Source organism: Rana temporaria, chromosome 6 (assembly GCF_905171775.1).
Source record: "Rana temporaria chromosome 6, aRanTem1.1, whole genome shotgun sequence".
Lineage (NCBI taxonomy): Eukaryota > Metazoa > Chordata > Amphibia > Anura > Ranidae > Rana > Rana temporaria.
The window spans coordinates 22667115-22681987 of record NC_053494.1 but is presented as its reverse complement, the minus strand read 5'-3'; the positions used below and the strand labels follow the sequence as shown (position 1 = coordinate 22681987).

General features: G+C 44.6%; 1 long non-coding RNA gene across 1 annotated transcript; it reads left to right on the top strand.

Moving 5' to 3' along the window:
* Nucleotides 1-7838: 7838 nt before the first annotated feature.
* On the top strand, nucleotides 7839-10994 carry LOC120942613. The gene is made up of 2 exons (XR_005750201.1): nucleotides 7839-8458; nucleotides 10651-10994. It is a non-coding gene; the product is annotated as an uncharacterized LOC120942613 (long non-coding RNA).
* Nucleotides 10995-14873: the final 3879 nt, after the last annotated feature.

Below are 14873 nucleotides of genomic sequence, written 5' to 3'. Positions count from 1 at the left end.
GTTTAGGCTCCAGAAGAGTGGGCCGTTCAGGCTCCAGAAGAGTGGGCCATTTAGGCTCCAGCAGGGTGGGCAGTTTAGGCTCCAGAAGAGTGGGCCGTTCAGGCTCCAGAAGAGTGGGCCATTTAGGCAGGGTGGGCCGTTCAGGCTCCAAGCAGAGTGGGCCGTTCCGGCTCCAGCTAAGTAGTCCGTTCAGGCTGTGATTGGCTCTTTACCATGATTTGTGATCAGCTGTGTCCAAAAGGAAACTGTGGTCACAGAGCGCGCCCAATGTCTATGGGCGCCCTCCAGAACTGGAGAGCCACACTGTAGCCATCTTTCAGCTATAGCGCAAGCGGGAGGGACCTATTTAAAAAATGTATCCCTAAATGATTCCTGCATGCACCGAAACAAGGTGGATGGAGGAATCCCTCCCCCTTAACATTGTATTCAAACAGCAGCACCTGCCACTGTCAGAATACGCGGCTACAGGAACATTTTCTAGTATGTCCCTTCTGTCATGCTGGAATGGTGGTCACACACACTGATAAAACCAGCTGAACTGTCTGAATATGTGTATGGCAGCGTAATGCTGACACCATCTACTCCCTATGGGATGAACATCGATTGGGACGTTAATAGTTTTATCAACAACTGTTAAAAATAAAAATTATAAATAAAAAAATGTGTTTATACTCCTCTTTTTATACATTTGAATTATATGTGGATATATTGTTTCTAAAATTTGGTATCTCATCCCGGTCCACGCCGAGGCAGCTGACATTTTCCCTTGGCGCGTCTACCGGGTATGGCAGCTCCGGCGTTGTGAGTGACCGAAGCCGCGATGTCGTCACTCCCGTGAATGCTCGCGGGAGACTTCTTTCTGGCAAGGTCCAGCAGCGTCTGCCAGACCTTCAGCCGGGCATTCAGAGTGCATGCGCCGCTGACGTCAGCAGCTGCATGCAAAGGGAATATCTCCTAAACTGTACAGGTTTAGGAGATATTCTTTTTACCTACAGGTAAACCTTATTATAGGCTTACCTGTAGGTAAACGTAAAAAAAAAAGGGTATACAACCACTTTAACCTCCCTGGCGGTATGATTCTGTCTGGAATTACGTACCAAAAGCGGTACAATTATTTTGCAAGGAAATTTGGTGTTTTATAATGTAGGCCTGCAATTCTTAGGAATAACTCATTTAAATCTGACCAAACAAGAGTCTAGTAGGCATCCCGGGTATGATTTTTTTTTTAAAAACAAAATTATAAATTATAATATAATAAAGAATTATAAATAATTATAATAAAAATTATTCAATAATGTAATCAACTCAAAATCACTGAAATTTTCTCAGTTGCAGAATTGTCGCTGTCATTACTTTTATTTTTTTATGACGAATTTCCCCACAAATCGCTATCGCACAATTCTGCAAGTGATTATAATTTATTATCGCTGTTTTCTAGCTGCTCTAAAACCATTTTTGACATAAAGGGACACTTTTGGTTGCTATGGACAATCTACAATTTGCAGGCAGAAAGAACAGTTTGTATTATATAAAATGACATGTAGGACACTGGGCAGACCACTAGGGACAAGGGGGTGTGTATTTTTTACATACAGTACTGTAATCTATAAGATTACAGTATACTGTATGTAATGTGTTTGTTTACTTTTTTGAATTTGGCGCCGTTCTCCGCCCCGTGCGTCGTAACGTCGCAGGGAACGGAGATCGGCGGCACACGGGGACTGTGAATCGAGCGAGGACGCTGCTTGCTCACACAGCGGGGATGCATCGCAGGATCCAGGGACAAGGTAAGGACTTTGTCTGTGGATGCTGCGAAAGGTAAGCTGCGCCGCTGCACGCTCTGCACATCTCACCCCGAGCGCTCGGGGATACCGATAGTAGCAAAGAAAAACCATAGAAAAACCACCCCGAGTCACGCTCGGGGACACCGCTAAGGAGGTAAAAGTAGCACAGTGGTGAATAGCAAAAAATGCTCTGGTCGTGAAATGAGTAAAATCTTTTTGGAGGTCAAGTAGGTAATGGTCTATGCCCTAAAGTTGGTTCTTGGGTTAGTAAAATGCATCCAATGTAAAAACAGACATTTCTGACTCATGGCTTTGCTTCTATACTTCCTAACAGTCTCGCAATACTCACATGCAACGTCTGCATTAGCCAGGTGTTCTTTTCTTTGCTGTTCACCTGCTGCTTGGAAGGTCCTCTCTACCTTCATCTCCGCCAGTCATCACCATCGTACTTCAATAAACATCCAGTATGTGTGTACACAGTATTTACAGAACAGCGTTTGCAGCTCCAGAGCAATAAATAGTCTGTAAAATACATCAACTCTCCAGCGAGAAGCCTTTGAAAACCTAAAGTGAAACATATATTTTATCCCAACACAAAGCTCCTGATTTAAATAAAACCTGGGAGAATTTCGGCGAGGCCAGGGATAAAAGAAGGAATAGCGCCTGGACAAGGGACTTCTCCCCAAATTCTGATTTTCTCATCAGGAGCGTGTAAAAAAGGAAGAAAAAAAGAATTTTGACTAGACAGAGGCCGGAATGCCGCATGTAAGCAGAGGAAGTCGGTGTCCCAGAGCCCCTATAAGTGTTTAGTGGAGCTGTGCTGTGGGAAACACAGGCACATATTTAGCTGTCTGTGATTACTATCCAAGCTCGGAACTGCGCTCCTTATTCCTGAAGATTACAGGTTATTTATGGGGTGAAAAACTCAAGTCAGGTTATGTGCGTGTGTTCAGACAAATGTCATTTCAAACAAGTGGAAAGGACGGCTCAGGTTATTGACTAGGAAATATTCTTTTACCCCCTTCGGCCATGGAGACCAGTTGTACTCTGAGGACCAGCGTTTTTATTAAAGCGGTTGTATACCTGCACATTTTATTTTTATTCTTTTAAACCTGTAAGGCAAAAAGCATAATGAGCTAGTATGCACCGCACTCATTATGAAATACTTACCTTAGAACGAGGTGTCGGCAAGTGATCTCGATCCACACCGAGGAACCTACCATTTTCCCTTGGCGTGACTTCCGGGTATCGCGGCTCCGGCGCTGTGAGTGGCCGTAGCCACGATGTCGTCACTCCCGCTCATGCGCGCGGGAGACTTCTTTCCAGCAAGATGAAGACCTTCAGCCGGGCACTCAGAGCGCATGCGCCGCTGAAGTCAGCAGCTGCATGCAAAGGGAATATCTGTTAAACTGTACAGTTTTAGGAGATATTTTTTTTACCTACATGTAAGCTTTATTATAGGCTTAAAGTGGAGTTCCACCCATAAATATAACATTACATCAGTAGTTTTAAAACAATGTCATTAGTCCTTTACAAAATGTTTTTCTTTTTAGATGCCTTCAAAGTGTTGTTGCTAGGCAGAATAGTTAATCTTCCCACTTCCTGCACCTAGGTGCTTAAGCTTCCTAACCTACACCGCACAGACTCCTGGGAATGTAGTGGGTGTAACTTTCCAGGAGTCTGTGCACTCCCCAGTCTCAAAGAATCATGTGACTTGGACAGCACAGGTGCTGAAACCTGATCTGACACTGCTTGTGCAGCACTGAGCATGTGCGAGATCTGTAAGGCTGAAATCCAGGAAGTCATACAGTCTGGCTTCATGATGCCCACACTTAAGATGGCCCCAGTCAATTTCTATTTTATAAAGTGTCTAAATGCTGTAACAACCTAACAAAACGGACCTTAGTTTACAGACTAACTTTACTAGAATACATTAAGCTTGTGTATTACAGGGGTATTCATATTTAAAAAAGTGAAATTGTGGCCGGAACTCCGCTTTGGTTCCTTTAAGCTAGTGCATTGTTGGTTCACTTGCCTTTTCCTTTGATTTTCCTTTTAAGGGCCAGATTCTTGTAGAACGGCGTATCCTTGCGGCGGCGTAACGTATCAGACTTACGTCACGCCTCCGCAACTTAGATGGGCAAGTGCTGTATTCTCAAAGCACTTGCTCCGTAAGTTGCGGCGGCGTAGCGTAATTCGGCCAGCGTAAGCCCGCCCAATTCAAATTTGGATAAGGGGGGGCGTGTTTTATGCGCCTTCCGTGGAATTTCCGAGTGTGCATTGCTCCAAAGTACGCCACAAGGACGTCATTGGTTTAGACGTGAACGTAAATGACGTCCAGCCCCATTCACGGACGACTTGCGCAAACGACGTAACGTTCGGGAATTCGCGTATCTAGCTAATTTGCATACTCGACGCGGAATTCGACGGAAGCGCCACCTAGCGGTCCAAAAAAAATGCAGTTTAGATCCGACGGTGTAAGAGACTTATGGCCTGTCGGATCTAATGGATATCTATGCGTAACTGATTCTAAGAATCAGTCGCATAGATACGACGGGTCATATTAGGACTTACGACGGCGTAAGTCCTTTGAGAATCTGGGCCTAAATGTTTTTTTTCTTTGTCTGAATTTCTCACTTCCTGTTTCTCCTCAGTAAACTTGCCACAATCATCCGAGCCATTCTGACCGGGGGTTAGTCAGCCAGAACAGCTTACTGAGGAGGAACAGGAAGTGAGAAATTCAGACAAAGAAAACAAAGAAAAAAACATTTAGAAGGGAAATCGAAGGAACAGGTAAGTGAACCAACTGACGTGGCAGTTTTGGTGGTATGCAGAGCACACAGCCATTTTCCTGTGCTAGTAAGCACACACTTCATCTTAGTGAAATAATCCATCTTTAAGCTAAAAGGTTCACTCACCATTCATCCGATCTGCCATTCATTCAATAACCAAACACCACCATCTTGTTCTCAGTTTGCCATCACAGCCATCATTTCCTGTAATGGCTTATCACGGCTCCTTTTATTCCCACAAACAGGAAGTGCCCACTGTGGCAGCTAATCACCTCCCCCATGGGAGTGGTCAATACAGGATGTCCCCTCAACACAGCAAGCACCATGTAAGGACATCCCTCTAACAGGATGTCCTATACAATGAATACAATATAGGAATAGAATACATGAATAGAATACATACAATAAATACAATGCTGGCTAAAGTCTTATGGGCGTGTCTGGGCAGGGAATGCATGTTCCCATTCCCATCTCAAAAAGTTGGGAGGTATCTGTTAGGGGGTAGTTCTTCACAATGACCACAAGTATAAGGAGCATTCTTCCCACTTACCATCACACTAATGTATCATGAGTTATAGATATAGGGGTTGATTTACTAAAACTGGAGAGTGAAAAATCTGGTGCAGCTCTGCATAGTAACGAATCAGGTTCCATTTTTTTTTTTGTCAAAGCTTAATTGAACAAGCTGAACTTTGAAGCTGATTGGCTACCAGGTACAGATGCACCAGATTAAAAAATAACACTACACCAGGGAGGAAGCGGGTACAGTGAAAAGTGATGAGACCAAAAATTAGCTTTTTGGCCACAACCATAAACGCTACATTTGTAGAGGAGTCAACAAGGCCTATGATGAAAGGTACACCATTCCTACTGTGAAACACGGAGGTGGATCGCTGATGTTTTGGGGATGTGTGAGCTACAAGGGCACAGGAAATTTGGTCAAAATTGATGGCAAGATGAATGCAATATGTATGGAGGAACATTTGCATTCATCAGCCAGGAAGCTGCGCATGGGATGTACTTGAACATTCCAACATGACAATGATCCAAAACACAAGGCCAAGTCCACCGGTCATTGGCTACAGCAGAATAAAGTGAAGGTTCTGGAGTGGCCATCTCAGTCTCCTGACCTCAATATCATTGAGCCACTCTGGGGAGATCTCAAATGTGCCGTTCATGCGAGACAGACCAAGAATTTACAGGAACTGGAGGCTTTCTGCCAAGAGGAATGGGCAGCTTTACCAACTCAAGATAAAGAGCCTCATCCACAAATACCACAAAAGTCTTCAAGCTGTCATTGATGGTAACGGGGGCAATACACGGTATTAAGAACTGGGGTATTTTTTTTTTTTTATCAGGGTCATTTGGGTATTTTCTGTTGTCATTATGATTTAAAAACAGTAAACACAGTTGATTGATAATAACTGGCTTCAACCAAACACTGACCATGAGTGAAAGAAAAGTTTTTGTGTTATCATTTATATTCTCTGAAAAATGGCCAAGAAATCATAAATTCTGCCAGGGTATGTAAACTTATAAAATGCAGAATAGGATATAAATGTGTTGTTTTCAATTTCTTTTTATTAGTCTTTTTCTCAGATACAAAAACTTTACATTTACACAAGATTCATTTACAATATACAATATGCCCGTTAAATGATAATAAACCGAATCTTGGTAAGTATCAGTTACTTTATCATTAAAACAAGAAACATATATCTACATATACTCCTATTATCTACATATCCATTCATCCTCACTGCCATTCATATACCAAAAAGAGAAAAAAAAAAAACATCCTCCCCCACCTTCTCCTTTTTTCTTTCACATTTTCTGCTTCATTTACTTTTCACCTTTTTAGGATTTTCCCCTAATATTCCATTTATATATATTCTTTCATTCCTTCCGAGAGCCGAAATTCAACCCATTTTTGCCATATTTCTGGCATTTGACTATTTATGTATCCTTCTTCTCTTATCTGTCTTTCCATATATTGTATTTCATTCATTTCACATAACCAATCTGCTATATTTGGGCTTTTATTTTCTCTCCAATTACGAGCTATTATTGTTCTAGCTGCCGTAGTCATATGGTTAAAAATATCCTTCTTGATACGCTTTATTGAGCCTGGAATCAAAGATAACAATGAAATATCTATGTTTAGATTCCTCTCTACTCCCGACATTTTCCAGTATATCTCATGAACTTTTCCCCCCAAATTTCTCACTAAATTACAATTAGTGAGAGTAGGAATGTGTTGGAACCCCTCTTTTGCTGCTGTTTGTGTCCCCACTGGAGAGATTCTGGGCTAGATTCAGATAGGTTAGTGGATCTTTAGATACGCGTAACCTATCTGATTTACGTTACGCCGCCGCAATTTTTTGAGGCAAGTGCTTTATTCAGAAAGCACTTGCCTCTAAAGTTGCGGCGGCGTATCGTAAATCCCCCGGCGGAATTCAAATTCCGCGGCTAGGGGGCGTGTACAATTTAAATCAGGCGCGTCCCCTCGCCGATCGAACAGCGCATGCGCCGTCCGCAAATTTTCCCAGCGTGCATTGCTCCAAATGACGTCGCAAGGACGTCATTGGTTTCGACGTTAACGTAAATTACGTCTGGCCGTATTCGCGAACGACTTACGCAAACGACGTAAAAAATTCAAAACTCGTCGCGGGAACGATGGCCATACTTAACATAGGATACGCCGCACTTACCCCTCCTATAGCAGGGGTAACTTTCCGCCGGAAAAAGCCGAACGCAAACGACGTAAAAAAAAAGCGCCGGGAGGTCGTTCGTTTCTGAATCAGCGTAAATGCTCATTTGCATATTCAACGCGTAAAAGATATGGAAGCGCCACCTAGCGGCCGGCCTGGAATTGCAGCCTAAGATCCGACGGTGTAAGTCACTTACACCTGTCGGATCTTAGGCATATCTATGCGTAACTGATTCTATGAATCAGGCGCATAGATACGACGGCCGGACTCAGAGATACAACGGCGTATCAGGAGATACGCCGTCGTATCTTCTTTCTGAATCCGGCCCTCTCTCTTTATGTCTTGGTGATTTTTGTCGCACAGAAACTTATGGGAAAATTCTGCATATTATGGTTTTTCATAGAAATAGAGTGGAAATCTTCCAAAGGGAATGTTTGTTCCAGTGACAACTCTCCACAAGGGCATCCCCATCATTTAGGAGAGATTTCCTCTCACTTCCTGTTGTGTCTCCAGGACAGGAAGTGAGAAGGAATTTCTCCAATGGAATAGACAACAAATAAAAAAACAAACGTACAAGGGTTTTAACTGCCCCATGCTAAATACACATGAATACTCGTATATAACTGAATATGTGAAAGGGGAATGATTTAAGTTAAGACAGCGGCTTTTGTCGAACGTCATCCTCATGTGTGTCTATAAACCGTTTAAAAAAAAAAAAACGTAATGAAAAACGATACCTGGAAGATGCCCAGTGTCAGCTGCTTTCTCACTGCAGTCCTGTGGCTTCTCTGCATGGTAAAATAATCTGTCTCAGCCTAAGGATTTTAATAGCAAAAACAATTCAGCAGCGGGGGCGGGGAGCAGACCAAACAGCTAGGATCATTTCATCGCTTTGTCCAGCAGACACGACTGCTCCAAGTCATCACCTGCTGCAACGACACCTCAAATAAAATCCGATTATTACGGCACAATCACGCCAAGGCCTGAGCTACTGATGTTAAAGAGCACCTGTCACCTGAGGTTACCTTTGGTAGCCAATTTATGGGATGGGTTTATTAATATACATACTGAATGTCACTTCACCAAATAAATTGCACAATTGAGGAACGAGTCAATCTGAGCCTTGCTTAATAAAGTGAAGATATGTTGGTGGAGCTCGATCAAGAATTTGGTAAGTACAGTATCTTACAAAAGTGAGTACACCCCTCACATTTTTATAAATATTTTATTATATCTTTTCATGTGACAACACTGAAGAAATGACACTTTGCTACAATGTAAAGTAGTGAGTGTACAGCTTGTATAACAGTGTAAATTTGCTGTCCCCTCAAAATAACTCAACACCAGGGGCATTGGGAGGGGGGGCTGGAGCCCTGTATGGGTCCCCAAAAAGCCCTGGGTCTCAGACATGCAGCATTCTATTGTTAGCCCCGAGCCGCTGAGCGGGGACCGATCTGATGCCGAGTGCGACCAAGTGACATAGCAGGTCCCGCCTTCTGGAGCCTGCAGCGCATATGATGGACATACCACTGGTCCAATGCCGGGACCGTGGGACATGTGACATCCATCATAGGCGCAGCAGGCTTCAGAAGGCGGGAATTACAATGTGGCCGCCGTGCAACATCCCCACTCAGCGCTCAGGCGGGTGGCTCTCCTCTCCTTTCCTCCTCTGGTGACTGGCTATCTGCTGTGATTATGGGAATTGGGCGCGCTGAACACCGCACACCATGGCTGAGCTGAGCTGCTGCCGGACACATGAAGTCTGTCTCCTGGTCAGGTAGGTCAGTGTATGTATGTATGTGAGGTAGGTCAGTGTATGTATGTCAGGTAGGTAGATCAGTGTGTTTATGTCCCTACCGTCAGTGTATGTATGTCAGGTAGGTCAGTGTATGTATGACACTACCGTCAGTGTATGTATGTCAGGTAGGTCAGTGTATGTATGACACTACCGTCAGTGTATGTATGTCAGGTAGGTAGGTCAGTGTATGTATGTCAGGTAGGTCAGTGTATGTATGACACTACCGTCAGTGTATGTATGTCAGGTAGGTCAGTGTATGTATGACACTACCGTCAGTGTATGTATGTCAGGTAGGTCAGTGTATGTATGACACTACCGTCAGTGTATGTATGTCAGGTAGGTAGGTCAGTGTATGTATGTCAGGTAGGTCAGTGTATGTATGACACTACCGTCAGTGTATGTATGTCAGGTAGGTCAGTGTATGTATGACACTACCGTCAGTGTATGTATGTCAGGTAGGTAGGTCAGTGTATGTATGTCAGGTAGGTCAGTGTATGTATGACACTACCGTCAGTGTATGTATGTCAGGTAGGTAGGTCAGTGTATGTATGTCAGGTAGGTCAGTGTATGTATGACACTACCGCCAGTGTATGTATGTCAGGTAGGTAGGTCAGTGTATGCATGTCAGGTAGGTAGGTCAGTGTATGTATGTCAGGTAGGTAGGTCAGTGTAGTGGTCAGTGTGTCAGACAGGTGAGTTTAGAGGTCAGCATTGATGGGCATGGCAAGTCAGACAGCAACCAGCAAGTGAGCTTACCCTCCGCCACACAACCCCACCGCCCAAGTCACATACAGCCCCCCCCCCCCCCCCCCCCCCCCGTTGCCGGCCCTGGTCTTTTTGCCACCTAGCAACGCCCTGCTCAACACACACCCATTAATGTCTAAACCACTGGCAACAAAAGTGTGCGCACCCCTAAGTGAAAGTAAAAATGTCCAAATTGGGCCCAAAGTGTCAACACTTTGTGTGGCCACCATTATTTTCCAGCATTTCCTTAACCCTTTAGGGCATGGAGTCCACCAGAGCTTTACAGGTTGCCACTGACAACACGGAGCTGGTGGATGTTAGAGACTGTCATTATCATTAAGTTAGAGACTGATATTGAACCCTACGAACTAAGACTGGAATGCCATTAAAGTTTATGTGCGTGTAAAGGCAGGCGCCCCAATACTTTTGACAATATAGTGTATGTGCACAGCTGATAACAGGTAATAACACCCTAACACATCAAGGCAGCACAGCACAATGTATTTGCATTTTTACTGCACAGCAATGCACAGAAGTGAATGTGCAGCATTAAAAAATACAAATAAATATGCATGTCCATTAAAATATGTTTTGCTTTGCGGTGTATTGGAAGCCTATTGAAGATTAATAGATTGCCCTAATGTAATGCAGGTTTACATGTGAAATACAACGCATCAACGCATGCGCAGTAATATACTCCAATGCATCTGACCCTTAAGAAAAGACTGATGGTGTTGCCCAAAGTGACCGATCTGATTCATGAATTTGAGAAATTGAAGATGCAGTGACCAATCCTATCCAGAATTTATTTTGTGTCCCAGGTCACAGAACGAAAGCAATGAAGGAAGTTGATTGCTACGGACAACGCAGGCAACTTTCTCCTCTCCTGACGTCACCCCCTCAATGTCCGGGATCGCCTCCCTTTCCCAGATTCCATTCCCTCTGCATCATCCGCAGTCATTCCTGTAATCAGAACACCCACAAACTCACTTCCGGGACAAGACATTGTATCTGCTGGACTCCTCAAGGCAAGCTGAGATGAGACAATGTCTGACCTTCCCTGATTCTGGAAGAAAGTGCCGGAACAGTTGCTAAAAGTATCTGATTTATTGCTACAATCGCCTGACCATTCATAACACCTGTTTATTAAAGACCCTGAAATTTTTATGTTTTTATGTGACCTTTTTTTTAGGAGAAGTTGGCTTGTTGCTAAGGGAGGCTGACCTGTTGCTAGGAGCACCTAACCTGTCATTAGGTGAGGTTGACCTGTTTCTAATGTAGCGCATCCCCCGTAGGAGTCGCTGGTAAATAGAGATTCCCCACCCAGCACAGCCAGGCACACCGAATTTCTACACTGAAGCCTCGTACACACGACCGAGGAACTCGACAAGCCAATTTTCTCCATTCCCGTCAAGGAAATAGAGAACTTGCTCTCTTTTTGGCTCGTCGAGTTTCTGGACAGTTTCCTCGACGAAAATGTACACACGACCGGTTTCCTCTGCAAAAAAATATCTCCCAGCAAGTTTCTTGCTGTTTTTTGCCGAGAAACTCGATCGTGTGTATGAGGCCTGAGACAGAAAACAGTCCTTGCAGCTTTGTTTTTAATTTTTTTTTTATTTAGGGGTTAAAGTGGTTGTAAATCCTAGTTAAAAAAACCCTGCAAGACAAAGGCATAATGAGCTAGCTCATTATGAATTACTTACCTTACATCGAAGCCCCCTCAGCCGTTTTGTACCCCCCTCTGGCCAGCGACATCTCTCCCGGAGTTACTTCCAGGTATCGCGGGCTCCAGCGCTGTGATTTTGCCGGAGCCACGATGAGGTCATACGCGTTGGAGCCGCCGGTAACGGCACACTTACTGAAGCAGCGGCACATAGGTGCCATTGCTTCAGTGCGCATGTGCCAATTACATCAGCACATGCAGAGGACAGGGGATATCTCCTAAACGGGCAGGATACCTCTGTGTATTTTAAGAGGATCTCTTCAGCATCTGAGCCCCGGGCCCAAAGTCAGCCCCCCCCAGACTAGGGGGTTACCCTCAAGGACCCCCGACAGCCTCCTCAGCACTCTATCTCCAGCTTCCACCTAAACTCTCACTGCTCCTGCTGGGTTGACTCAAGGTATTTAGGAAGTGCTCTCCCTGCCAACACAATTGGCCAGGGATTGGTTGGGGCCCTCATCAATACTTCAGACAGCTCCTCCTAACCTCCCTTCCATTCTTCTGGAAGTTTCTCAAACATTCCAGCAAGTAGGGGGAGATACCAGAGGTGCTGCCTGATGAGTCATCCAGCCTCCCCGAGTCACTCACCCTGACCCAGATTCGAAAACACAGGCAGGGCTGCCAGCCAAGCCTAAATTTACTTACACTACAAAAATCCATGTACCTACCTAGCACTCTACACTAGAGAGTGCTACACTAAGAACACCTGACCTGTTGCTAAAACAGGAAGACCTGCTGGTAAGAGCAGGTGACCTGTTGCTAAAAAAAGGCTGATCTGTTGCTAAGAGTACCAAATCTGTCACTAAGTGAGAATCACCTGTTACTAGAAGCACCTAACTTTTCAGTAAGTAAGGTTGACTTGTTGCTTACATCACCTGGCCTTTTGCTCAGAAAACCTTAAAGCGGAACTAAATCCTCCTGTGCTTTTCAGCCGAGGAAGTCGCCATCTTTGCTTCTGTTTGATCTGTAACTGCCATGATGCTGCACATGTGATCAGCTAGGACACTGGCCATTTTATGGTTTGGCAGTTTGGTTGAAAGCAGATGTGAAAAATTCCAAAGATGTGAAAGTTACTGCATTCTTGGTATGCCATAAATGTTAATTGATGGGTTTAGATGTGATTTAAATCAAAACAATACTCACCTCAGCTCCAGCAGTGCGGCGTCCCTAAACTTCCCGCCCGGCCACTGACATCTTTGGGAGGCCGACTTCCGGGTCTTGATCTGCAGTCACTGTCATTGGCTGGGCAGGGATGACATCATTCCTACCCATGCACAGGAGTTCATTCTTCTTTTGATCTGCAGTTGACCTTCTTCTGACACGCAGTTAACCTCCTTCTGATCCGTAGTTGACCTCCTTCTGATCTGCAGTTGACCTCCTTCTGATCTGCTGTTGACCTCCTTCTGATCTGCAGTTGATCTTCTTCGCAGATGCAGTTGACCTCCTTCTGATCTGCAGTTGACCTTCTTCTGATCTGCAGTTGACCTCCTTCTGATCTGCAGTTGACCTCCTTCTGATCTGCAGTTGACCTCCTTCTGATCTGCAGTTGACCTCCTTCTGACTTGCAGTTGATCTCCTTCTGATGTGTAGTTGACCTTCTTCTGGCTTGCAGTTAACCTCCTTCTGATGTGTAGTTGACCTTCTTCTGATCTGCAGTTGACTTCCTTCTAACTTGCAGTTGACCTCCTTCGGATCTGCAGTTGACCTCCTTATGACTTGCACTTTACCTTCTTCTGACTTGCAGTTGACCTCCTTCTGATCCGTAGTTGACTTTTTTCTGACATGCAGTTGATCTCCATCTGAGCTGCAGCTGACTTTCTTATGACCTGTAGTTGACTTGCTTCAAGTGTGTTTTGTATTTCTGTAGACATGCAAAAGCCGGTTCACACAGGGGCAACACGACTTCCAGCACGACTTTGGGAGGCAACTTGGACACGACTTGAGTATGAATCATCAGGCAACTTACAAGGCAACTTCAAGTCGCCTCCAGGACAGGAGGCTTTCCAGTGGCCAATCAAACAAAAATCAGCTCTGTGGGAGGGAAGGGGGAGGGAGGGGTTTGCCTGAGAAATGTATGTTATCTTCTTGTATTGTTGCTTCAGTTAAGACAGTGATCAGACTTCTGAGGCAACTTCCATTGAAATCAATGGGTACAAGTTCGGAGCGACTTCAATAGTGTGTATTAAGACGGCTCCCATTAACTTCCATTGATTTTCTCAACCACACAACTTGGGACGACTTGGGGCAACTTCATGTCGGATCCCAGGTCGCCCCTGTGTGAAACGGCTTTTAAAGTGGAGGTTCACCCAAAAAAAAAAAATTTTAACATTACATTCAGCCGAGTTGTCCTAATGACAATCGGCTGTTTTTTTTTATTTTATCCCCGTACATACCATATTTTCACCGCCGCTTCCGGGTATGTCTTCTGTGGGACTGGGCGTTCCTAATTGATTGACAGCCTTCCGACCGTCGCATACTGCGCGTCACGAGTTGCCGAAGGAAGCCGAACGTCGGTGCGCAGCTGCCGTATACAGCCGACTCGCAGTTCGGCTTCTTTCGGCAACTCGTGACGCGCTGTATGCGACGGTCGGAAGGCTGTCAACCAATTAGGACCACCCAGTCCCACAGAAGACATACCCGGAAGCGGCAGTGAAAATACGGTATGTATGGGGATAAAATAAAAAAAATGTAATGTTAAAAAAAAAATTGGGGGTGAACCCCCGCTTTAAGGAATGAAAAACCAGCCTGAAGTAAACAAAAGCCTATCAACACAGGTTCCAAAATTTCACATTATCACAACAGAGCTTATTTAAAAAAGAAGGTGACTTTTCAGTCAATCCCAAAGCCAACGTCCTTTCTAGTATACCCACAGAAAAAAAGCAAGCTCTTTCTGTACAAATTATTTAATGTGATTTACAGTATATATGATGTCATCTTTTTTATGTTCATTCAGTGTGGTTGGCTATGATGATGTGCATATTTCATAAATCAGATTTGAGCATCATCAGATTAGAGTAGATGGAATGTTGACATTTAATTGGTTGTCATGGGTTCCGTCACATTGCATGGCCTTATTACATAAGACTGGTCTGTGCGGTGCACTTGTCATGGCAGATGGACGGCAGCCCCTCCGCTCACACTTGTCTTGACTTCTCAAGTCCTTGTCACTTTCTCCTTCCCGCTCATGCGACACCTGTCCTCTGCCACCTGCTCCGTCCTTCCCTCCAACTCCCAGCAGGAATTTTACAAGCACCCTTACTATGACTATAAACTGAAAAGGGGCAACTGGACACAGACGGCTACATTTACTGCTGATTGAGAGAC